Here is a 27,288-nt window from a genome sequence, read left to right on the forward strand (position 1 = left end):
GATATCTAGCAAAGCAATGTTCTGTAATATTAAAAGTATTTCATCATTGTACTAAGGAACTACTTTATAGCACAATAAATGAAACACCACAATGATATCAACTTAAATGAATTAAAAAAACAACAAACACTCCAAGAGAAACACCAGAATTTTGTGTGTGTGTGAATTTGTTTTTAATTATCTTAAGACTTATCACATAATTTACAAATTTATGCTGATAATATATCTCCTCTACTTCAACCCTTCTAACGAACTGGCAAAAGTACCCTTACCAATCATGCATATAGCTGTTTAGAAGACAACCCTGAATTATAACTTAGTTTGACTTAGTAAAGAACACACAAGTTTGCTACTATATCTTGTCACACTGAATTTTAAAAGCATCTGACCTTATCTCCTATAAGATAATCTATAAAATATGAAAATTGTTAAATATTATTTATTTAATATTATACAGAAATCACACACTAAAATTCCTTTCATTAAGCAAAAAGCAACCTTTTTAGAGGCAGGAAATTTTAGTTATATTGACATGGTTAGACTAAAAAGATAAAGTGGACATTGCCAGCTTATCCTCAGCCCTCGCCTTTAACAAACTAACGAGCACAACTTGAAACTCAGCTAAGTCTTGCTATTCTATGAGACAGTGAAAGGATTTCCTCCATATTTAAGTATATTGATATAACCAGTTATATAAACCTAAATATAAGACCAATCTCCTACCCACATAAAATTTACCATCTCTGTGAAAATCTGAGCATTTGTTAATCAATTCCAATCATATTTTTAGAAGGGGAAAATGGTGACAATTACTTGCTGAACTAGAATTACTAACAAAGTTCAAAGAACCAATCCTATTCATTTAACTACAAGCCAATCTTATTTAAATCGGGACTGTCCAAAAGAAATATTCTATCAGCCATTCATGAACTGAATTCTGGTGTATGAGGTCAATTTAAATATGGCACTCAAGTCATGATACACTTTTATTTTGAAATAAATAAAATAGTAGCCAACTATTACTCCCCTTAGTACCTCTTTTTGAGATAAGTTTTAAAGTCTGTGCTTTCCCCTGGCTTCTTAGAGATAGTGAAGACCAGTTTTGTTCCAGGTGTGTATTTCTTGGGATTCTCCAAATACACTATCAGTGTCTCTCCTCCCCAGGTGATGCCTTTGTTCTTTCTGGCATCCAGGTAAGAAAATCCAGGGGCCTGGCATGTGTTTCACTCAAATAAATCATGGAGATTTGGCCTTATCTCTTGCTTGCATCCCTTTTCCACTGCATGGCACCGGGTACACTTCTGGACAAAAATCTTCTCGCCCTTGTCAGAATCACCCATTTTAAAATCATGCTTCCATGGCATGCAAAACAAAGAAGTTTGCTCACAAGCCCGACATTCCACTCTCTCAAGAAACACCAGAACATTTTAGATTTCAATTTGAGTATTTAAATAATGTATTTAGAAAAATGTCCTTTTAAATGTAAGTGGTTTTAAAGGTGAGGAGTTGAGAAGTAGGTTCCTGAAATACACAAATCCAAAAAAAGAGTATTTAGGAAAAAAAAAAAAAAAGAATAACAGGAATTTCCATGTGTAAATAAACTACAAAGCTAGGCAAAAAGATGAGGTTGAAGATATGCATTGACTTTCCTATTCTGTCTCTTGCCTTCCCTGTCCTACAGCCCACACATTGACCTACATAATTCTTGTTCATGACAAGTCTTCTACTCAGGGCTTAACAAATATTGAAATGTATAATAAAAATCTTATTTTTTCCATGGCATCCAAATATTATTTTGATAAAATGAAAGACAAACAGGTGTTAATATAAAAGAAAAAAGAAAGAAAGAAAAAGAAAGAAGAAAAGGAAGGAAGGAAGGGAGGAAGAAAGAAAGAAAGAAAGAAAGAAAGAAAGAAAGAAAGAAAGAAAGAAAGAAAGAAAGAGACATGTACCATGGAAGGATTAACAAGGTTTTCTTTGTGTTTAGACAAAGCACTCATAGTCTCTCCTTTGCATTTCTCCATGGAACTCATTGTTTCCTCGTCCTATGTATTCAGGGCTAGTTGCCCTGTACAAGCCACTGGAAACCCATAGTTGTGCTTTCTTTATCCCTAAAAGATGTTGTGTGTAAGCATGTGTATGAGAGAGACAGACCGCATTTAGAGAGGGTAAGAGAAAAAGAGAAAAAATGTTGAATGACTTTCACAAAATCTACCCTAATACAGGTAAAATTGAAACATCAGTAAAGTAGAACATACTATAAACTATATTGTGAAGTTGTAAGAGAATGAAAGGTCTATTTTGGGATAATTGCTCTCTCTCTCTCAAAATCTCTCTTTCTCCCTCCCCCCTACTTTTCTGTTTTTCACACACACACACACACACACACACACGCACCACTCACAAACTTCCATTCACAGAATGGTAGATTAGAATGCCCAGAGTAGATCTGATTATGATGACATCTATCTGGTGATGTTACTGCTTCTTCAAATTTTGATTACAACCTCTGGGAGATAATTTCTTTTTCTTTTTTTTCCTTGAAGATGTCTGGACCTGGCATAAAGGACATGGGGGAATATATTCTCCGTGGGGATAGGACACTTGTCCACCTCTTTTCTGCCCATAGAATATTAGCAGGCCAAAATGTTAAAACAAATCATCCCAGTCTCTTTTAATTCAGGGTGGTATGGCTCTTTGGGCAATATAGTTCTATAAGACTGTAATCAACTTTTGTAAATATGAATTTTATAACAGTAAACTTAGTCTCAAAGTTGCATCTATGATCACTTTCCATATGCAAATCTGTCACTAAATTAAATTATAGGTTAATTAAATCACCGGGCTTTCACATAAGAGATGTATCCTTAGTTTCTTTTCTCTGAACCTTTTTATCAAACTGAAAAGAATTATAGGGTGTTGCTTGTTGAATTGGTTTCAACAAGGTTATGAAGGCTATACCCTTATTTATTTTTTTAATCAAAAGCTAAGCTCCAGGGGCGCCTGGGTGGCTCAGTGGGTTAAAGCCTCTACCTTCGGCTCAGGTCATGATTTTAGGGTCCAGAGATCAAGTTCTGCATCCGGCTCTCTGCTCAGCAAGGAGTTTGCTTCCCCCTCTCTCTCTCTGCCTGCCTCTCTGCCTACTTAGGATCTGTCAAATAAATTAATAAAATCTTTAAAAAAAAAAAAAAGAGCTAAGCTCTAATTGACCTTTGCCACTCAAAACATGTCTCAATTTTTCTCTTATAAGTTGGGTATGAGAAAGATGTAACATCTATTAATCCTGCAAGTTCCAGAATTTTGGAATTTTATCTCTCTTTTTTTAATACTTCCTGTTAAATGGCCAATCCTTTTATACCTTATTTTTCTCTCATAGTACTATTTTCAAATGCTGGTAATAATGGATGAGGAATGCAATAGTTAGCTAGTAACATGCCCATGCACCCATATGCTTAATCAATTGCCTTTAGAGTACTTGCAGGTAATCATTTTACCAAATAGTTTGTCTCTGTATTTCATCCAGCCTCTAATAATAATTTCTTTACAGCCTAAAGCCTGACCCCAAAACAAAAGCCAAGCTGTTTAAAAATATTTTTCTATTTCTGGTTACTAATTTATTAGTAAGATTTTACTAAGCTAAGCTGTGGCATCAACAGTTCTGAGAGTTTCAAAATGTTAGTGGAAAAAGAAAAGAAATGTTAACTTCTTTTCCCCTTGTACTTGTTAGTTACAAATGGTCTCCTTCCCTCTTCCACCTCCTTTTAAACCCAGAGTCAGTAATGAAAGAGACAGTACCTCCTGAGTACATGTTGGCCTAATGGCAGAGAGAAGAGAAGCTAGGGTAGAACCATTAATTGGCTCTTCAATCATTTTACTCAGATTTTGCAAGTGTTACTTTCATTCAGGTTTCATTACCTCAAGTGTTATGGGCTGAATTGTGTTCCCTGAATTGTGTTCCCAAAATATCGAATCCTTAATTCCTAGGTGATTATGTTTAGAGAGAAGGCCTTTAAGGAGGTAATTAAGGTTGTCTCAAATGGGGTTCTGATCCATTTATGACTGGTGTCCTTACAAGAAGAAAGAGAAACCAAAAATATACACACACATAGAATAAAGGCCAACGTGGGCATAAAGGCAGCTGTCTGGGAGCCAGAAAGAGAAGTCTCATCAGAAACTAAACCTGCTGACACCTTGATCTTGGATTTCTAGCCTCCTGAACTGTTAGAAAATAAATTTCTGATGTTTTAGCCTTCTAGTCTTGGGTATTTTGTTATGGCAGCCTGAGTCAATTAATGTACCAAGTTAAGTAAGTTACATGCTCAAGCCTGACAGCAGTGGGATGGGGAAGATTAGTCTTCTCCAGAAAGTCACTGAATATTACATAGTGTGAGGCAGAAATATATGAACCACAGTAGTAGAGAACAGCAATCACTGTGAACAATAGTGCTAACTAGTTTTTTGCTGGTTAATGGTGAAGAGAAGAGGCCAGTTCTAAATGTGGTTCTAGTGTTCATTCATCTGGTGTTTTAATTCTGACTGACCTTTATTATCTGAACTAGTTTAATGAAGCTGTAAGCCTCTAGTAAATGTGAGCTTTTTAATGTAGTAAAAATGATTGAAATAAAACAGAAAAAAAAAAGATTTTAAAAATACAAACTAGGAAATTATACTTTTAATGATTCAAAAGCAAACTATTAAGAACACATTTCAAATCTGTAGTTATTAATATGAAACATTAGCTGTGAAAATGTGAATTGTAGATACATCTTTGTTTGGATTAGATGCATGACAACTACAATTTTTAAGGGTCTTAGATGTGTCTTCATATTTTAATAGTTAATGTGTTGTTACCTATTCATAAACATAGGTATGCAAATATCAGTCAGTCATGTCCTTATCCTTCATGAAAATTTTGATCTTAAAGAAGAAGAAAAAATCTTAAATCAAGAAGGCTGAATAATAAAAGCAGAAAGAAGATAGGTAAGATAGCTCTTCGGAGATGACAAAGATGGTTATTTCAAGAAGAAAGGAATAATGAAAACTAAAATAAATTGTAAGACTTTTCTTTCACTGATTGAAGTAGAAGTAATAAGGTGCTATTAGCTACTCCTCCATCTTTAAAAATCTCACCGGTTTAAATCAGTTTTGCAAATACTTGGGGGTGGAAGTGAGCAGCACTTCTCTCCCCCGACACTTTAACTAGAGCATCAGAGTATCACCTGTTTTCTTTTTGCCCTGACCTTACTGGCACCCTGTGGCACTGAGATGGTAGTTGGTTTATGGCAGGGACACAAAAGGGTCGTTAATGGTCTATGTTTATAAGGTTTAAACAGCCGTAAACTGCCATTTATAAAAGTGAGAATGTATATCTGATTATACATGTTTGCTATTTCAAAACTTGCCTCTAGCATTGAAGGTTGTGGTTTGAAATCTTGGAATGTGAACAGAAAAGGCTTCGTGAAACTATTTCAAACACATTGCTGAGGTTTAGTACAAGTTCCAGATTTCCCTATAGATTCTCCAGAGGAATGGCACCTCTGTGTTTATCTGATTTCCATATTAAACTTCCTCAGTAGTTTTCTTTTGAAAAATGATACATCTGTAGCTGAAATGTGTTTGAAAACCATGCATGAAACTCCTTAGCTTAACATTCTGGATTTTTGGGATCTGTTTCCTCTTCTTTTTTCCTTGTATCTATCTGAAACAAAAGAGACATTCCCTTCTTTCATTTGAAATGTTTCTTTTACCTAGATACTTTCTTCTACCTATAACCTTTTCACTTTCACTTTGTATCACACCACTTATCATACTGTCCCATGTTCATTTACTTAACAGCTTGGAGAAAAAGTCCCAAGTGACCATTGAGCAGGGATGTAGGGACAAATTTGATAGTTGGGTACATGCCTCATGGATAACAAAGAGGGTTTTAGCGTCTAGATAATAAGTAAGAAGTAAATGTGTCTTCCATGGTCAGTCCTCCATGTAAAGCATTTAAATCTGGATTAAATTGTGAGATATAAGTGATGGTGCTAAAACCTCAGGAGCTCAGCTTTGTCATGGCTATTGCGTATATTCTGCCTGACCTTGGCCCAGATGGCTAGGAGTTTAAGCCTTGATCTGTGCTGTATTTTATGATTTCAAAGCAGAGGGGCTCAGAGACTGAAAAGTGAGGCTCAGAGAAGTCAGCACAATGTGGTATTAAAAAAAAAAAAAAAAAAAGAGGAACCTTAAAACATCAATGGATCTTTCTTCCTATCTCTAAATTGAATAGTCCCTAAATTATCTCCTGTTTCTCCGCAACTACCAAGAAATAAAATTCAATGGACTGTATGGTTCTCTGACTAGAAATCTCATTAGAAATCTACAGAGAGAAATCTCTTCTTCATGTCTCCCATTTTGAGCCGAAGTTATTTCTAGCCTCAGTGAAGAAAGAAAACAGCTGTTCATCTTCTTTAAGCCCTCCATACATTTCACAACAACTTGATTAAACAGTTCTTCCTGTCTCTACCTTGAGCCGATATCCACTTATATTTTATTATCATTTTAGGATTGGCATTTATCTTATGCAATTAGCCTCTTTTTCATATTAATGCTGTATGTCTTTCCACAAGGAGTATTGTAGGTCATAATGTAAGCCAGTGCATCATGAAGATGAATTGCCACGAGTAGGGGGAAAAATAGCAAAAAGTAGGATTGACGAATAGCAAAAGAAAATGGTTAGGTCAGGTTAGCTAATGAGCCAAGAAAGTGAGAAAATATATTTGCAGACTTTTTTTCCTCCCTTATGCATCTATAAAGTATCTTCATTAAGCATCCTGGGCTCAGTAATGTCTAATAAGGAGAAAAATGCTGAGAAATATTTTACTTTCCCTAATTATCAATTTTACCCTGGCAACCATCTACTAAAACTACAAATAAAAAAGAACATGATTTGTTTTTCCTACAGTTGGCTGAATATAGTTACATTAAAAATAAAGTGCTATTGACATTAACTTCAGAAGATAAAGATCCAAAGCAGTGATTTAACCAGAAAGTGATTAAATTCTGTGGATATATATGATGGGTCCTGTATCTGAAAGATTTTTATATTGACTCCTATTATGGACCTTGTTCTAAAAACTCCCTAAATAAATTGCTAATAGTAATCTAAGGCAGTATATAAAGGAGATGCTCCTTTTTACAGCTCAAGGGTAAAATATTTGTTTAAGAAATAGGTGCACTAGACTTCCCTGAGACTCTTTTTCCATAATTAATGAGTTGATTAATTATATGTGTACTATGAACGATGGCGTCTGGATAATGATTACTGACCCATATGCAGCTCCCAAACCACAGCGAACTTCAAAAATTCAATTACAAGGTCCAGATGCTGTACATTGCATATGTAAACTATTTGGGGAAGGAAGATTGCATATTAATAACATCGTCTATGTGGGTTATCTCTGCAGCCTAGTGATTATTTTGCAAAAAAGTTCTTGGAAAAAGCAAAAGGTATACAGAAACTGAACTTTTTCAAGTTTATTTCATTCTTCAGGTACATTATGGCTTCACTCATATTATCATGAGTATTTTATTTTGGTCATTAAAATGATCAAGTATGATATAATTTTGTTGAAAATTTCTGATGTGATTAATATCTTTCATAGGTTAAAAAAATGCATACTTGATATCCTAGATGTATTGTGTCATTTTTATGTGCCCAAACTGACTTTGTTCTGATTCTATAGATTCCAGAGTGGTAACTGGTATTTCTTAGAAAAATTCAAAAGCCAACCCTTTAAAAAAAGTACAAATCCAAAAAACATTCATATCCAGTAACTGACATGTATACAAATTACTTTTTTAAACACTGAACTTCAGTTAAGTTTTATTATTCATAGTTGTTCATTCAATTTAACATTGAGTGGGTATCTGCTAAGATCCAGGGTGTTAACTAAGTATCTCACATATAAAGTAAAGCAGCTGTGTTCCTTGCACTCAAGGAGACAGTTCTACAAATGATAGAGTTAGTAAATGGTCACAGTGGAGTTGTAAAATGTACATAGTCCAGGGCCCAATCCATAAAGATTCTTATCAAGTTAATATTGAGACAGTCCTGGAAAGGGGTATATTCACCATCTGATGATTATCATGTGTTAGTCTCTTAAACATATTTTCAGATAAATCTGCCCAAAGAATTGAGAAATACCTGAACAGTGATGTGTAGACCCAGCTAATCTTCCTCATGTGATTGCAGAGAGAAATGTACACATTAGGAGAAACCATTAAAAACAAGTTCACCTCTCCTTTTTAAACCTTTTTCTCTTCTACTTGAGATCATATCTTATCTTCTTCCTTTCAATGATACCCTGTTGTTACCCAAGGGAATGCAATATTCTGGGCTCCATCCTAGACCAACTGAATTAGGGCCTCTAGGAAAAGCAAAGATCTAAGATCTGCTTTTTTTATTATTTTACTTTTCTTTTTCTTTCTTACTTTTATTAATCTCTGGTTGGAGAAACACTGGTCTTAGAAGTGAACCTGGCTCTGAATTTTCTTTTTTTTTTTTTTTTTAGATTTCATTTATTTATTTGACAGAGAGAGAGATCACAAGTATGCAAAGAGGCAGAGGGGGTGGGGGGGCAGGCTCCCTGCTGAGCAGAGAGCCCTAAGCAGAGGCGCTTGATTCCAGGACCCTGGAATCATGACCTGAGTTGAATGCAGAGGCTTAACCCACTGAGCCACCCAGGCACCCCATGGCTCTGAATTTTCATAGTGACATTACTTTAGGTAAATCAATTAAACTTTTTGAGTTTGGCTTTGTTTTTCACTTATATAATGGGATTTTCATGGAAGAGTCCCTGAGGTTTTTCCAGCTATAATATTTTTTTAACTTTATTTCCACTTTATTCATGTCCATTCTGATGCAGATTCCTTTTATAGGAATCCCTTTAAACAAAACCTTGAGTTTGTTTTTTTGTTTGTTTGTTTATTTGTTTGTTTTTGTTTTTTGGGGTGGGGAATCTTTGATAATTTATTTTTTACATTTATCTTCTTTCTTTCTTCTTTCATAAAGAAAATGCATTTATATATATATATATATAAAGAAAAATATATTTCTTTATAAAATATATAAATGTATTTCTTTATGACTTCTCCCTCAAGTCTTGAAATCAGCTCAGATTGAAAGATATATTAAATCTTGTTTTTTCTTTAGTTTACATTTCTTCCTACAGAAGTCCATAAAAAATGGAAAAATCACAAAATAGTTTATAATTATCATTTATATTCTGTTTCTACCGTTTGTGATCATTTTTCATTCAGTGGAGAAAATACTTCCAAAGATGTCTACCTTTGCAAAAAAGAAGATAGAAATTTAATGAGAAAATGAAAATGTGGTGATCAGAGAAAGCTGAGGGTTATTCAGCAGATAAGTAAAGATTCCTTAACTACTTGGGAACAGAGTCAAGGGAATTGCAGAATCTGTTTTTATACACAGGGTGGCAAGTATTCTTGATGGGATAAATAAATACAGATAATAGATAAGGGGATAAGATACCTTATTTGAGGTATCTTGAGGTAGAATTTCAACCTAGATTAATATAAAAATTAAAATAATGCTAATTGCCTTGGTATATTTATAGGATGTATTTCTAGAAAAATATGAATCAATACCAACAGTAAGCCACAATAAAATACACACAATTCATCCAGTTTGACGAGGTGATTGTCCTAAAATCATCTGACTTCCAGAATATCCTTGTCTGCAAGAATACTGACCTATAAATGTCCTGAGGCTGATGTAATGCCAGGAAACAAATGGACTTTGCTTGTATAAATAGGATTTTTTAACAATTCAAAAAAATAAGATTCCCCAAAGCAATCTGATTGATCAATAACTAAATCTATTCATAATCAAGAATTAGTACAACCTCGGCAGCAAGCACTTTCCAGGAATAAGTTGCTGTTCGTCCATGGTGTGTAAATGACTCTTCCAAATGTGGTTTAACAGATGTCACAATTTTTTTTTTTCTCCTTCCTCTTCCATCTGTCACTGACTGAAACTCTCCTTACTCCATTTCTCAGGAACAGCTTTCATCTGTTCTTATTTTCCTTAAATATGTGGTAGCCTTTGTTCATCGACTCGATTTTCCTAAAATATGGTTTTTCTAATGAATTTTACCCAAGTTGACATAAAGAGCCTTGGTGAAATTAATGAGAATCTTATGTACAAACACTTCATAATGTTATGAAATGTAATCATACTTACAACAATTTATAAATTTCATCAGTCATTATAAAGTGTGTGTGTATTATGCTTTTTTCATCCCAAGGGCACACCAGGATCATAACCAAAAAAAGTGGAAATTATTTCTGAAACAGGATCCAAACACAATTAGGTCTTTTAACTCATGCATATAACAATCACTTTGTCTCAATCAGCTGCTGATTTTCTGTGTTACATAATGAATTACCTTGTTTCAATTATTTTCTAAGAAGCACTCTATTTTTGGCATACAATATTGATTTTCTTAAACAAAAATTCATGAAGGTACATCCTAAGCATGCTTAAGATTTTAAATCTACTTATAGTTTTTGTGCAGAAGCAATTAATTTTGGCTAACTTTGAGAGAACACTGGAATTGACTATAAAATTGTTTTTAAACAATTGGCAGAAACTTAAGTTATCATACAAGCACAATGCATAGGTATGTATGCAGTTTTCTTTTCTTTTTTATAATGAGAGCAATGGGACTACAGCAAGATAAACTCATATTATAGAAAATAATGAAAATAAGTTTTATAATATATGAATTATAGCATATGAATGTAAACCTGTTATAAGTATATAATTAAATGTGTTTAATGTAATTATTTGTGTAATAAATGCCTCCCCAAATCTTCATAACAAATTATTTTCTCCTAAGTATGCTACCAGTAAACCTATATTTTGTTTACTGAAACACTATTGTTATTGTTGTGTTACTTATTTACTTTAGTACATTTTACTTAAGTAAACTGTAGCAATAGTGACAATATTTATCTTTTTTATCATTTTATCTCTAACACCTCCTTCCCTTCATGAACATAGAAGTGGTTTAATACCTGTTGAAATGAATGAGTGAGAGGCACCTGTACCCATGGTAGGTCTTTGCACAGACATGTTCAATTCCAGCACTAGCAACCTGGCTTATATTTGTTGTTTTTTTCTTGCAATGGAATAAGTGCTTCAGGAAATTCATATCATTGAAAGTCTAGTTTATATACCCAAATACCTCAGTTAGACATGTGAACACCATCGACTAGATGTGTCACTGAAGAGAAAGTTTGAGAAAAGGTTGATAGATTTACCTTTAGGAAGACATTTGTGCAGCAGTTAGAGCAGTTACAGATGGCATGATAACCTCTGGGAAAGTTCCATTTTCCTTGTCCTGTTTTTTTTATGTCATGACTCTGGAGGGTCCTACTGCCTCTCGAACTATTCACTAGCCCTTTCTAACTGTGTAAGCTCTAAGTCTTTGGAATTTGTCAACACCCCAGGGCTTTAGATCATTTATTTATACTTTATACTTGATCTGTTCTCTTTATATAATTTGTTACAAACCTTCATGACTACCTTATCAGACCTATCATATTGAATCCTCTACAGTGGCAAAATTTTGTCTTTGACAGATAATAACTTTAAACTGTTTAATGAGAATATTTTGAAAAATTCTGAGACTTACTTGTAATACTTACATGTATATCATGTTGGTCTTCTATACTGAAAAGTTATGCTTAATTCATCAGTATGAAAGTTAGTTAATTAGCTTTAAGTTGAATATAAAGTGAAAACTTTTTTTTTCATCTTTAAATATGTTATTCTGTTCCAGGTGAATTAGGATAAAGCATTTCCTGTTGAAAATCAAAATTATAAACCTGCTATCCATAAAATTACTATTGTATTTGTGGGTATTTATGCTTGAAAGAATTTGAGATATCTTGGGAGATAAATATAAAACCTCATTTAAGAAACATTTTGGGTCTGAAATTATTCCCACTAGAAAAGTGAAACAGTTAATGTTGTGAATGTTCCTAATAAAATTATTTTTTTATGAATAAAAGATTCAGATAAATGTACTAATCACCTGATTTCCATATTTCCATCAAAATAAAGGATGTTACACTTAATGAAATCATAGCTGGTTTTTACTGAGAGTGATGTAGTGTTGAGAACTGATTGTTTACTCATAAAGGGCTTCATCTGTGGTTTCTATTCAGTTAGTCTTGAGATCTTTAAAGACAGGGACTACATCCATAACCTCCATATCAGTAGCATATCCCCAAAACTGTTCATTGAATGTTTATTGTCTTAAACGAGAGATATTGGACAAGAACATTAAGAAAATGAAAGGGTTACACATCATTTGTAATATCAATTTAATATATATTTAATGTTTAGCAGGACTGATACATCTTCTTACAGTCATTTTGAAGATAAAGCCATTTCTATTGAATCAGATTCCATAGCATTCCACATTTCAGATGAAACATTTTATCTATAAATGTTTCTTCATCATTTGTCATCTTTTATCCCTTGTCTTTTATTTTGTCTTTTATGCTGAAACTTGAAGAAAATCACCAGATTTCTTTTAAAGATTTTATTTTTTTATTATTGGAGAGAGAGAGAGAGAGCAAGAGAAAGAGCATAAGTGTGTGGGGGTGGGGGCCAGGGAGGTGAAGGGAGGGAGAAGCAGAGGCCTTTCTGAGCAGGGAGCCTGACCTAGGGCTCGATCCTAGGAACCAGGAATCATGATCTGGATTGAAGACAGACGTTTCACCGGCTAAACTACCAGGAGGTCTTGAAGTCTTCAGATTTTAGGCATTTTTATGACTAGCTCCTAATCAGTTTACCTGTTCAGTCACTTCACAAACATTGATTGAACTAAGTTAACTAGATATACTTAAAAAATTAATTGCAATGTATTTATTTGGTTTTAAAGATTTATTTATCTATTTTAGGGACAGAGAGAGAGAGAGGAAAGCATGAGTGTCAGGGGCAGAGGGAAAGGGAGAGAGAATCTCAAGCAGACTTTCTATTGAGCATGGAGCCTACCGTGGGGCTCTACGTCACGACCCTGAAGTCAAGACCCTGAATCACTACCTGAGCGAAAACCAAGAGTCTGATGCTTAACCAACTGTGCCACCTAGGTGCCCCTGATTAAAATTTTAAAATGCTTCATGGACAATCACTTTTATTTACCTGTTATTTGATACAGAACAGAAAATTAAAAGTTTTCTATTATTTCAGCAGGGCGTTAGTCTATAACTTGAATCGAACAGGAAATTCTTAGAGAATAAAGTATTACATTTTCAGGGAAAAAAAAAAACAACATGGAATTGGATACATTATTAAATGCTTTAATCCTCTAGCCTATATTTTGTTTTCTTCCTATTTTCTTGCTTTCAGATACATGGTAGACAGTGAATACAAGAAAAAGTTTAGAAACCTTTTCCTACACTTTTACTTATGTCAAAATAATGTCTATTAATCTACTGCATATGTGCATTCAGGTTTGTCTCATTTCTGGAAACCAGCCTTCAGGTTTTCAGGGCATTCCAGATATTTTTGTCTTCTACCTATCACTTCAGTCAGGTGTCTTCTTTATTACTTGCCTTTGTCCTGAGGCTCTAGTCAATTATTATTCATGCAGTGCTATACTTGATCATATAACTTCTTGTCTCTGTCTCAATTTCCTCCAAATAAAAAATTAAATAGCAAATACTAAAGTGCTAGCTCCAGTCCACGTGTTGCATGTTCAGTATTTTATTCACTCAATATTACTTTGTATTTTCATCTTATTTCAGAGTAGTAGACCTGATCTCACATTTATATGTAAAGTAAGAAATAGAACAAAGGCTTTGATTGATTCTAGTTACCATAATTAACGGAATTGTCAAAGTATTTTTTCAGAAAGTTAAAAATATGACTCTCCTGCAAACATGCTATAAACACACTTTAAGATTGGTTTCAACTCATTAATTAATGAAAGAATCAGAAGAAGGTGAAACTGGTTGGAAAAACATCTTGTGAAACTGCATATAAAGATCTTTTAAAGGGGAAATGCTAAGGTTAGATCAGAGGGTTAAAATACAAAACCTGTTAATGTCCTACAAAATAATCTTTTAATGCCTTTGTTGTTGTTGCTGTTGTTGTTTTTGGTTTTAAGGGTTTTTTGTTTTGTTTGTTTGTTTGTTTTTCCTACTGAGAGAAATCTATAAATTCACACTGTAAAATTTATATAGATAAACATTTCTTGTGTGTGTGTATATAAAGTAATATCTCAGGACAATGAAAATTCCTTCTGTAATGTCTTAGCATTTTCTTATGTTTTTTAACCATTTGTTTTAACACAATCAATAAATTCTTAAATTGGGCCTAATAAAAATACAATGTCTGCTTTTTCCTCAAGTGTCTATTTGGAATAGATTTTAACTACTTTATCTAAAAGAAAATAAATATTATGGTTGTCTCTCAGGGTTGTGAGTGACAGACCTGGACCTCAAATCAAAATGGCATAGCAGAAACTGACACCTCCATGAAAGAAAACATCTTGAAGACAGTCAAGAAGTTTATAGAAGTGTAGGAGAGAAAGATTTTTTTCTTTCTTTCTTTTTCTTTTTTTAAGATTTTATTTATTTATTCATTCTAGTGAGAGTGAGTGCAAGTATGGGGAGGGGCAGAGGACAAGGAAGACAAGGGAGAGAGACAATCTCACGTAGACTCCCTACTGAGCACAGAGCCCATAGCAGGGCTCCATCTCAGGACCCTGAGATCATGAACTGAGCTGAAATCAAGAGTCTGACACCTAACCAACTGAGCCACCCAGATGCCCCAAACTTTCTCTTTCTTACCTTCTAGGTTATTTGGTCTAATAATTAAATGAACATAAGAGAGATTAACAGAAAAAAATTAAATTTGTATGTGTGAGAACCCCAAACCATGAGGTTCAAAGAAGTGACCAACATAAGCATGACATTCATTTTAGAGAATGAATAATTTTGTGAAGGGTTGACATTACAAAAAAGTTTGGACTTGCAGTAGGAAATTAGTGAGGAAGTCAACAAGGTTTGTTTATGTGGTCTTCCCATCCCTGCTTTCAGGGACAAAGGAGTGTCCTTGTACCTGCTGTTTCTTAAATACTTTTAATTAAAAATAACCTATATGTCAAAGTGGCATATTTTGGGGTGGCATTTTTGCTTCCTTTCATCTCTGTGGAGGAATGTTTGATAATCATTTGGTCAGTACAATATACAAACATTGGTAAATACATAGTAATAGATCAGATCTATATAAGGAATTTTAACATAAACAATAAAACAAAAATTTCTTCACCAGAGACTTGGAAATAAGACAGGTGTGCATATGAACACAGTCTCACATTAGAATTGTTTAAATCTCACTGTTCCAATAGAATCTAATGACTGGCTTCCCAGAGGATTATTTATCAAGGTCAAAGCTAGGCTGCTGCAAAGTACAGCATTCCATACCTGGAAAGCAGTGTGTAAATCAAGCCCTACTATATGACTGTATTAATAAATATATTTAAATGCATCTACACATTTGCGGACATAGTATCCTATGTATTTATTAATTGTTTTGAGGCCTTAGACCTTGGGCCACTAAACTTTAGAACATACTATTTCTTCTGTATTACTGAATCTAGAAAGAAAAGAATAAAAAAATATAAAAAATTAAAATAAAGTATTTCATAGTACAAAGTAAAAGGAGGCATTATATCAAATTTGTTGTAGTTGGGGACCAGTATGTCAGACCTAGTTTAGTTGGATGCCCTGTTATGCTTCATTGCCTGCAAGTTACCATAATTAGAGGTGACAGTGTGGAACAGTTTAAGTCTTAAAAAACTTTAAGTTCTTTACAAAATCAAGCAGGGAATTCCAAGTCAAGTGGTTCCTGTTGTCAAATACAAGTGAAAAAAAATCCTAAATACCCTGGGAAATGGAAAGCTCCCATCCAAACACTGTGCTATTTTGGTCACTTAATTATGTCAAAATTTATAGTTATAACAGTACTGATATTTCAATGTTAAAATATATAAGTGAGTTCAAGAAATCATTTTAAATGTAACAGGCTTATGCAAGTCCTGGTACATGGTCTGATTTGGAAGTGGTAAATGTTAGATTTCATTGTGATGTTGATACGTGGTTCTTCCCCTCCAAGTCTTTCCTTGAAATTTTGCTTGCTTGAGAACTTTTGCAGTATACAGGTAAGTAAGTATTTAGAGGATTTTTCCCTAGGGATAATTCATTTTTGTAGTCAGACTCAGTATATGTGCAAGGTTTGGCTATCTAGTCTGACACTATCAGAAATGAAGAAATGTTTTTATTAGCCAGGGGCTAAGCTTCATAAAATCTTTGTTTCAAGTACATCAGGAGTCACTATGCACTTTCTAACTACATTTAACATAAACTATTGTATTCTAAAGTGACATTTTCGGTGTTTAAAAAAAACAAAGTATCTTCTATTTTACAGATCCAAATAAAAGATTGCTATATATCAGAGCAGAAAATTAGTGGTTACTTCATCTGTTAGAATATTTGCTAGTGACAAGGCTGTTTCTATGTCTAAACTGATTTTACATGTTAAAAAATAAACAACCCTTTCCACTGGAGGGTAGTTTTAAAACTGAATGTATCCTACTGGGGGTGGGATTATGGAAATTGGGGAGGGTATGTGCTTTGGTGAGTGCTGTGAAGTGTGTAAACCTGGTGATTCAGAGACCTGTACCCCTGGGGATAAAAATATATGTTTATAAAAAATAAAAAATTAAAAAAAAAAAAGTTGAATATATCCTACTGATGCCATTAGTTAATATTAACTACCAGGTGTTAAATAAAAATGAAATCTGGAAGAACTACACAGTTTTAGAACTAGAAGATATTTTTGTTTTATTTTATTTTTATTTTTAAAGATTTTATTTATTTATTTGAGAGAGAGCACAAGCAGGCTGAGTGGTAAACAGAGGGAGAAGCAGACTGCCCACTGACCAGGGAGCCCAACATAGGGCTTGATCACTGGAGTTTGGGATCATGATCTGAGCCCAACACAGAGGCTTAAACGACTGAGACACGCAGGTGCCCCAGAAGAGATGTTTAAAAGCACTGAGTCCACTCTGTCATTTTATTTATTTATTTTATACTGCAGTGAATACACAGTTAAACAGGACAAGTAAAGAAAATTTCCTAAATTAGAAATTAAAAAGATGAATATGGGAATCTTTATTAGGTAGATAGATATGAATAAATTCATAAGACTCATATCATGAACTTTAATAACTAGGCCTATGATTTTTAAAAAGTAATTATTAAAAAGAATACAGTAAACTTTTCTTCCCGCCATGCTCTCTTCTGTTGACTTCGATTTTTTCATACTTTTTACTCTTTGATGTCTTTCATCTTCATCTGATGTTCTTTCTATCTGATGTTCATACTATCTCATGTTCTGAAATGTTATTAGTTATATTTCATCTGTGGTAATGTATATCTCAAGACATTTAGTTACCTAAGGTTATATGATTGTAATTAGTAGAGTCCTGATTCCTAGTCTTCAAGCTGTTCCCTCAGACAATATTGAGAATTTTATTAAGATTTGGAGAGAGTAACAGGATAAAGAAAAGACTTGGAGATCAGGCCTAGGGCTCCATGTAACAGTATCATGGTTTGAGAATATTAGAAAGAAACTTTTGCGTATAGAAGGTAATTGACCCCATAGTGGTGTATGGCCCTCATGTTTAACAGCAGTTGCCCTACATAACAAGATTCTTGGGTGATTATCTTGTTTTGAGACTAAATGACTTCAGTAATTTATTAATTTTCTTATCTTTATTGAACTTTTTTCCATACTATTCTGAACTATGCTACATAGGAAATATTGGGAATTCATTTTAAAGAATCAAATCAGACTAAAACAGATGAGTGGAATTCCATATGATATTTAAGAGTCACCGAGAAGTTCCTAGTGAAAGAAGGATCTACAATATCATAAATAAATTTAATGAAGTTCACTGTCTTTCCAGAGTATGTGGCCTTGGGAAGAAAAGCTTAATTGAACCAAATAGATCTAAAATAAAAACAAAATGTGATTTTTAAATTTCTTCATCCTCAAAGATTTTTCTAGCCATCTTTCGTGTGCATCCCTATCTTCAGTCCATCATTTGCAGTCTGCTGCTCTAGTCATCTCTTCCTTGCTACACTATCTAAACACATTTATTGACATGTTTTTATTTAATTAATGTACTATTTATTGGCCAAGGTCACTGCCTTCTGAAGACTTCCTACATTAGAGCCACAGTGCACTTCCTTTTATCCTAGAAGTTAACATTATCTATTAGAATTTCTACCTATTCCCACATCTAAGACAATAGGTGGCCTTGCCCTGAAATGTCTTATTACATAATGAGCAAAAGATCCAGGGTTAAAAAAAAAAAAAAAAAAGATGAACTTTTAATATTGAGAATATGGGGTTCACTAAGTGTCTAAGATTCTATACATAAAATGTAAATTCTGGGGTCAATTCAAGATTGGAATCCAGATTCTAACACGTACTTGCTATGTGATGTTAAATATAAAGATATTCCTGGAGACTTAATCATATCTAAAGATGTGGAGAAATAATACAATGAATGGCAAGTACTCTTGCTTTACCTTCTGAGATAATGTATAAAAAGTATTTGGCACAGTGTTTAAGATACAGTAAATACTCAATAATTATTAGTTATCCTCATCACTAATTAGTATTTTACTCTATAAGTATACAATATTTTTGGAAAGTGTATGCACTAAATGCTCAGGATTTCTTTCCCCAGCTTTCATGTGGCAAATAACACATTTTTAAGTCTCCAGAGAGATTTGGATGACTCTGATCAATCCTCAAATTTCAGAAGTTGTCTCATGACCCAGATCTGACCAGTAAACCCCTCCATCTGGTTGTGACTGATTGGTCTAGACACAGACATGCAGCCAAACCTAAGAATGAGTTTAATTCTGTGTCCAAATGAAAGAAATAAATTGCTGATGCGCTTAGTTTATTTTCGGTCCCTAAAACTAGCAATAATTCAATGTGTGTTCTAGAACTATTTCATATCAGCTTATAAATTCAAACTATTAATTTTTTAGAAATTTTTGATGTAATTGTTGAACACATCAACTATTAAATGTAGGATTATGTTAACTTATAATTAGGTAAATTATATTTTATAAAGATAATTAATTTCTCAAAACATCACTTCCTAATTATTATATTACCTTTTCCTGTTATGTATGCTATTAAATTATTTATGTCTATTATATTTGTATTGTGATAACAGTCCACAATGGTGAGCAAATGTGCATTTCCCTCCAACTTCATATTTAGGGTCTCAGGTTTTAGCTTGTAATTCTGTCATGAAGAAGGTATTCACACCATAAAAATAGGCAAATATTGCAGATCAGCCTTTGACTTATAATTCTGTAACATCTAGAGTTAATAAAATAATAAGGAATATGTTACTAATGCACCTAGGTGGTGCGCTTTCTGCTTAGTGGAGAGTTTGCTTCTCCCTCTAATTCTCCCTCTGTACTGTCTCTCTCAAATAAATAAATAAACTCCTTAAAAATAAATAAATTTCACTTTCATTTTATACTTCACATAAAATAGCAAACGAGCATTCATACTGAGACTATAGCAGTTGATTAACTGCAACTAATTAGCAATGATTAAATGGTTTAGCAAAAATTAACAAAATGCTCTCTGGAAATCAATTGGCTGTATGGAATTTATAATAACGGACACACATATTTTGTCATTTTCAGCGTGTGCTATGTATCTTTATATTAGTAAAACATAATAAATTTGTGTAGTATCTATTGACACTTTTATTTTTTGAAAGCTAGTTAAATATTTACAAGCACACATAGGTTATATGCTAATCATTAAGTTATTTTAGTAGGATTTCTAACATATGTTCCTGAAAGAGTCAGTTGGTTGTACCTGGTCATAGATGTTGCAAGTGATAAATTCTAGCATGTGGAATTAGATTAATTAATTGAAGTGGTCTGTGAGGCAGGAAATAGTCTTTTATGTTCAATGAAGAAGTTAACATTACCTATGAAATGAAATACCTTATTGAATAGTCACCTGCTGAAGTTTAGATAGCATCAGATCTTTTTCTTAATTACAACATTCTAATATGTCTATTATAAAATATCTGACTGTTTGTAAAAGGGAAAAAAAATAAATGCCTGCCAAGAGAGCTTATGTCAAACCAGGTGAAAATCTGATAACCATGTAGCTTATAGGGTTGGGAAAGATGAATTATCCGTTTTCTTTTCTTTTCTTTTTTTTTTTTTAAGATTTTATTTATTTATTTAACAGATAGAGATCACAAGTAGGCAGACAGGCAGGCAGAGAAAGAGAGGAGGAAGCAGGCTCCCTGCTGAGCAGAGAGCCCCATGCGGGGCTCGATTCCAGAACCCTGAGATCATGACTAGAGCCTAAGGCAGAGGCTTAACCCACTGAGCCACCCAGATGCCCGAATTCTCTATTTTCAACTGAAGATTGTATACAAGGAATGTCAGAGAAGACACAGATACAGCAGCCCCCCCCCCCCAAAAAAAAAGAGAGAGAGAAAGAGAGAGAGAGATTGGGATCTGGGGAAATGTGATCTTCTTCCTCCCTTACTAGTTCGTTCTGGTAACCTTACACCAGTGCCTGACAAAATGATAATTACTCAAACTTTATGGAGTCACCTTCTGGGAAATAGCAGGAGGTAAGAACAGATTAGTTGTACCCTCCTTCTGATCTAATATTTCACATTTCCTAGGACAGAGAAGAAAAAAAGGTCATGTATAAAATGGGGCAGACAGAAATCAAGTGGTCAGAACTTCACATTTTTAAGGTGTGAATTTTAAGAGAAACCATAAGTCTGGTTAGCGAAAGCCTATTACTGCTCAACTTCTAAGAAAAATTACTTTTACTTTCCAAAATATGATCAATGAAAACCAAAGAAAAGATGGTGAATCTCCTCAGAGAGCAGACTCAGGGTTTGTTATACTGGCTGACCAAGAAACAGATTTCTCCAACTGGCAAGAAGTTCAAGGGGGACACAGTCAGCACTAGCAAAAGTTGATCATTCTGGGTATTTTTGTCTTCTTCCTTTGAGAAATGGGAAATTTCATTTCAGAAAGCTTTTTTTTTCTTTTTAAATTATTTTTAAAATATTTTGTTAGAGAGAGAGAGAGAGAGAGAGAGAGCAGGTGCATAAGCCAGAGGAGGAGCGGAAGGACAGGGAGAAGCAGGCTTACAGCTGAGCAGAGAGCCCAACATGGGGCTCAATCCTAGGACTCTGGGATCATGACCAGAGCTGGAGTCAGACACTTACATGAAAGACCCACTCAGGTGCCACCAAAATTCATGTCCCATCAGTCCATTAGGGCTGCTATAACAAAATACCATAAACAAAGAGCTTATGAGCTGTATTCCACTTCCAAAGATCTCAAGGGTTAGAATTATATGCCTGCCACTCTCCAGTGGTTCTACTGTCTTGAGACCACACAGCTCCAGTGGGCATTGTCCTAAGAGGAATTATTTTGTGTTCACTATATATAATACTTTTTATATATTAATGGATTCTATTTGTTAGTATTTTGTTGAGGATTTTTTTCAATCTATATTTATATTATATTGGTCTGTAGTTTTTGTAATGATTTTATCTGGAATCAGAATAATGCTGACCTCATAGAATGTGTTGGAAAGTAGACTCTCTTCTATTTTTGTAAGAGTTTGTGATGGATTTTATTAATTCATCTTTAAATGTTTGTAGAATTCAACAATTAGGCATTCTGGGCTGGAGTGTTTTGGGGAAAGAGGGTACTATTTTTTATGCTGATTTAATTATTTTGCTTTATGTGTTTACTCAGATATCTATTTCTCTTTGACTCAATCTTGGAAGTGTTATCCTTCTAGGAATTTGACTATTTCACCTGACTAATATATTAGGATACAGTAGTATACAGTATTCTTTTATAATTAATTTTTTTTATTTCTGTAAATTCTTCAAATTATTTCTCGTCATTTTTTTCATCCTCAAAGACAGGTATTGAAGTATCTAACAAATATTGTTGATTCATCTATTTGTGTCTTCTTTCCTGGAGGTTTTTTTTTCCACAAATTTTGTTGTCCAGAGATCAGATATTTATGTTTATAATTGTTATATCTTCATGATGAATTGACTTCTTTGTTATAAAATACTCTTTTTTATCTCTGTAACGTAGTTTTTGTTTTAAAACCTATTTTTCCCAGTAATAATATACCCAGTCAAGTTTTCCTGTGATTACTATTTTCATGATATATTTTGTCCATCATTTTATTTCAATCTATTTTTATCTTTGGGTAAAGTATGTCTCCTGTAGACAGCATGTATGGATCTTGATTTCTCATCCAGTCTGATAACCTCTACTTTTTGACTGGGTTGTTTAATCCACTTATATTTAATGTTATTATTGATATAGTTGGCCTTACTTTTTTTCTATATGTGTTATGAATTTTCATCCTCTATTCCTCATTTACTATTTTCTTTTGAATTAAGTGAATATTTCCTTCATTCCTTCCTCTCTCTTTCTTTCCTTTTTTCCTTCCTTCCTTCTTTCCTTCCTTCCTTCCTTCCTGAGAGAAAGTGAGAACATAAGAGCAAGGGGGTGAGGAAGGGGCAGAGAGAGAGGGAGAAAAAGAATCTTAAGCAGGCTCCACACTCAATGCAGAGCCCAATGTAGGCCTTGATCTCACCACCCAGATACATGACCTGAACTGAAATCAAGAGTCAGATGTTCAACCAACTGAGATACTCAGGTGACTCTATGTGAGTATTTTCTAATATAAATTTTAAGTTCAATAATGGTATATCCTTTGTTTTGCCTTAATTATTGCTTAAGGGCTTACTATCAACACTGTAAGCTATTAGAGTCTGTTAGAAATTTATTAAAAACTCTAGTGAGATATATATTATTTTTGTAATGCTCAAATCCCTTTCTCCTTTTCTTTTGTGCTATTAATCATTATACACATAACACCTATACATGTTACAAACCCAGCATTCGTTGTTGTGACTATTGCTTGATATAATTTTATATCTCTTAAGGAAGTTGAGAAATGATAGAAGGGTATATATACATTTAGAGTTCTTATTATAGTAATTTTCTTATTTACTATTTTTATTTTATTATTATTATTATTATTTTAGATTTTATTTATTTATTTGAGAGAGAGAGAATGAGAGAGAGAGCGTGAGAAGTGGGAGGGTCAGAGGGAGAAGCAGACTCTCTGCCGAGCAGGAAGCCTGATGCGGGGCTCGATCCCAGGACTCCAGGATCATGACCTGAGCCAAAGGCAATCTCTTAACCAACTGAGCCACCCAGGCATCCCTTGTTTACTATTTTTAGTCTCTATTTGTTCTATTCATTTGAGTTACCACACACTGTCTTTTTCTCAGCCCATAGAACTTTGTTCCCACCCACCTTCTTTGTAATACTAATGGCAAATACACTGAATTTCTATATGTTATAGGTTTATGTATGTTATATATATGAGATTATTATATGTACATTGCTTTTGAGAAATTCTGGTGCCTCGCTCATTCCCAGGAAGATTATGTAGCTCTCAACCCAGACCTAGCAGAAGTCCTCTGTTGTTGACTGCTTTCACCTTCAGTGGACTATTTGTTAAGATAGGATAAGAGAGAGGTAAGAGTGAGTCATGATTCAAATGCAAAAAACTTTCACTCTTACCAAATTTTAGTAGATTTTCTTGAATAAATGTTTCTTGATTTTCTATATGCTATGATGACCATTTTAGGAGATTTAGATGATTTATGGTTTTATAATTTCCAAATGTCTCATGGGGGAACAGATCCATTGAGTACTTCACAATATCAACCCAGAAGTGGAACTTGTATGTTTATTTCTGAATTTCTAGACAAATTCATGCTTTTTTTTTTTATTGTTTGCTTTCTCCTTCCAAATCATGCCTTCAGAGTCTCACCCTCTATAGAAAATTGGTTACTCAAGGAGTTTCCTTACCCAAGAGAACTCTCTTAGTCAAATAAATTTCTTACTGTTCTACATTGCTGTATTTCAAACAATACTCCCATTGTTTAAAAATAGTACAAAAATCAACATGAGACCCTTATATTCATTTTATGAAAACTATTTTGTCATTCAGAAAATCCATAATAAAGTGTACATAATGTTTTAAAAACATTAAATAATCAAGCTCCATAGATAGGTAAAAATATGTAACTTTTTGATTTTTCCCTACTTTTATCATTGTATAAGCACATATAAACAAATGACTGCTAAACATTTCTCACCTAATTTCACCATTTGTATTTTATGATTAATTCCATTACTTACACATATATTGAATAGATTTGCTTTAATATAAAGGATGTGCAATCACAAATTATAATTCTTAACCAAGTGGAAAATTATTTTGGAACATATACTTTTAATTTTAAACAAGATACTGAGGTACTCATTAGTATCTCCTAAAACCTTAGCATAAGGAAAATACTTTTTCACTTGTTATTAAATATAAAATGACCCAGAACACAGCAAAAATTAATTAGCTGTAAAGCCAACTCTAAAAACAAAACAAGTTTATAAAAAATATAAGCATTCTTGCTTATATGTAAAACTGCACACTGGCAACTTGACATTTTTTTTCAGATTTATATTCAGACTTAAAACCCTAATTCCTACCGTGTAAGCAAAAAAATATAACTCTGTGGCTAAAAGTATCAAGTAATTAAATTGCTCCTGACATTCAATTCTCATGATAGTAGTAGGAGACATTCCTCTGAGGAAATAACTTGAAAATTTTCTGGTAAATATTATTTTTGCATGTGGGTGTAAGTTTAATATTCAAAACAAGTTCTCATATATCAAAAGTAAGTATTTTAATGATCCTGTAAGACTGTGCCCTAGGATGCTATACTGTGCCAATATTTATACATGTTGAATATACTTAAATTTCACTTAACTTACATAGCCACTATGTTTATATTTAACCACAGATTCTACACTAACTCTGATGGATTTTGGTAGTAAGTAGGCTGAAAAGGAAAAGGAAATGTCGGAATAAGTTCGAACTGAGGATGAAAGGAAAGAATGGGGAGCAGACACTACTGAAAACAGTACTGAATAGTATTTCAAGTGTTGGTTTATCAAGCTCTTATGAACTGGGAACCAGCAAATTGAATTGACAAGACAGGGAACAGAGGCAGGAGAGTGTGGAATGAGTGGGTTTTTGTCATTGTTTGATTGTTTGCTTGTTTTGTTTTTAGGAAGGAATATTGTACTCAGGGGAAGTGTACCAGGGGTACAAATATGGCCTAGAGATGGGGCCAGAAAGAGGTAGATAGAATATCTGGACCTTGGATATGGGATGGGTGTGTAATATATTGAGTATCCTGGAAGCAATTGTTATGGGACAATGAGGTAAGATTTATGTGAGTTGAAGTCTACAATAGTGCCAAGGCCCAAAAGATAAACATCCATTAGATAGCAAGCAAGACTAAGAGACTTTTAGATTTGCAGATATTGTGACTAAAGACAGTATGAGAGGTTGTATCATATGTATTTAATTGACTCCTTTCTTCTTCCAAGTAGCTATCATGTGAAGCTATATGCTTTACTTTTTTTTTTTCAAAAAAGACCAGAATCTCATTAAATGTAAGAATATTCCAATATAATTTCCTGCTACACTCAGAACACGGATTGAGAGTATAGGCTCACTTCTTAGATTTTTTTTTTTTTAAATCATGAAGCAATATGGTTATACATTTAAATAGTGTACCAGTTGAATTGTGAGTGATAAACTGGTTTTATATTTTTCAAATATATTTTTATATTTGCCATGAAAGTATAAATCATGAAACCAATATCCTATGTCATTTGTATAACTGTAGAAGGATATTGCCCCAAAATTTTGAACAGAGAAGCATGATGAGCACCAAAAAGAAAAAAAGGTATAATAATCTCTAATATTTCTACTCTGTAGAGTAATATGGGTCATGAATTCTTTAGTAATATTGTAAAACAAAATTCTAGTCATTTGCTTGCTTACCACCTTTCTGATGATCTTCCCCTGTCCCTAAGTGAAATTCCCAGATCCTTACAATTATATTAAATGTTCTTTATCATAGAATCTCTCTCTCCCTTCCATTGGTCTATATGACCTAAATACACTAGACCTCTTTATATTTCTCCAGAATATTCTGCATTCTCTTTTCTCATGGCTTTTACTCATGTTATTTCTTTTTCTTAGAATACTTCTCTAGTACTTATTAACTATCATCTATTTATCTTTCAAATTAGCTTAATTACTAATTTTCAAGGAGGCCCTTTGTGATCTCAGATGAGAGTAAATTTTGTTGTTATATATTCCCATAACCATTGGACTTCTCTTTATTTAACACTCATTATGCTAAAAATGTTTAATTCCCATCAACCTGCTAGACTCCAGATTCTCTGAGGACTGGAAAAGGAGCTCTTTTATTCACTGATGTATCCCAAAGTATATATTCTCTCCTACCGTATAGCCATTTTATCTGTTAAACTGAATTGAAATTTTTGTTATGTCTATTACTGCATTACAAATACCTCAAGGTCAATGGTATTTTTCTTAATTCCCACAACCAGAAATAATTTCTTTCTGATTTATATAGTTTGACCTTATCTCAAAGCTACATGCTATTTCTTCAATAAAGGAGAGTGAAATGTTTTTAATAAGGAAAAGTAAGAAAGATAACTTAAGGTTTTTTTTTTTTAATCATATGCTGTGTCAACTATATTGTTTCACTTAATCTACTATAAAAAGCTACAATATGAGAATATCACCCATGAATTATATATTGCTTGCCAAAGAGCACAGCTATTAAATGGCTCTCACATTTGCTTAGCGCTACATTTTCTCTTCTTTTCCCTTCATGACAAGTTCCGCCAAAGTATGGAAGAAAGAACATTTCACCTGCTATTATTTCTGTTTTCTAATTCTGCTTAATAAATTTCACATTTAGTGGCATGAAACAACCACCGTGTTCTTATCCTTACAAAGTTTACAGATCAGAGATTTGGACATGGCAGTGACTTTACCACAGTTTGCAAATTCTGAGGTCTATGAAACTTCTTGGATGGCTAGTAATGAGTAAAATGTTGAGTAATAGAATTATCTTCTGAGAACTTCACTTACATTTTTAGCACCGGGGCTGGAATGAC

This window comes from Mustela putorius, unplaced genomic scaffold (assembly GCF_011764305.1).
Source record: "Mustela putorius furo isolate JIRA1106 unplaced genomic scaffold, ASM1176430v1.1 tig00000083_pilon_pilon_pilon, whole genome shotgun sequence".
In the NCBI taxonomy this organism is placed as follows: Eukaryota; Metazoa; Chordata; class Mammalia; order Carnivora; family Mustelidae; genus Mustela; species Mustela putorius.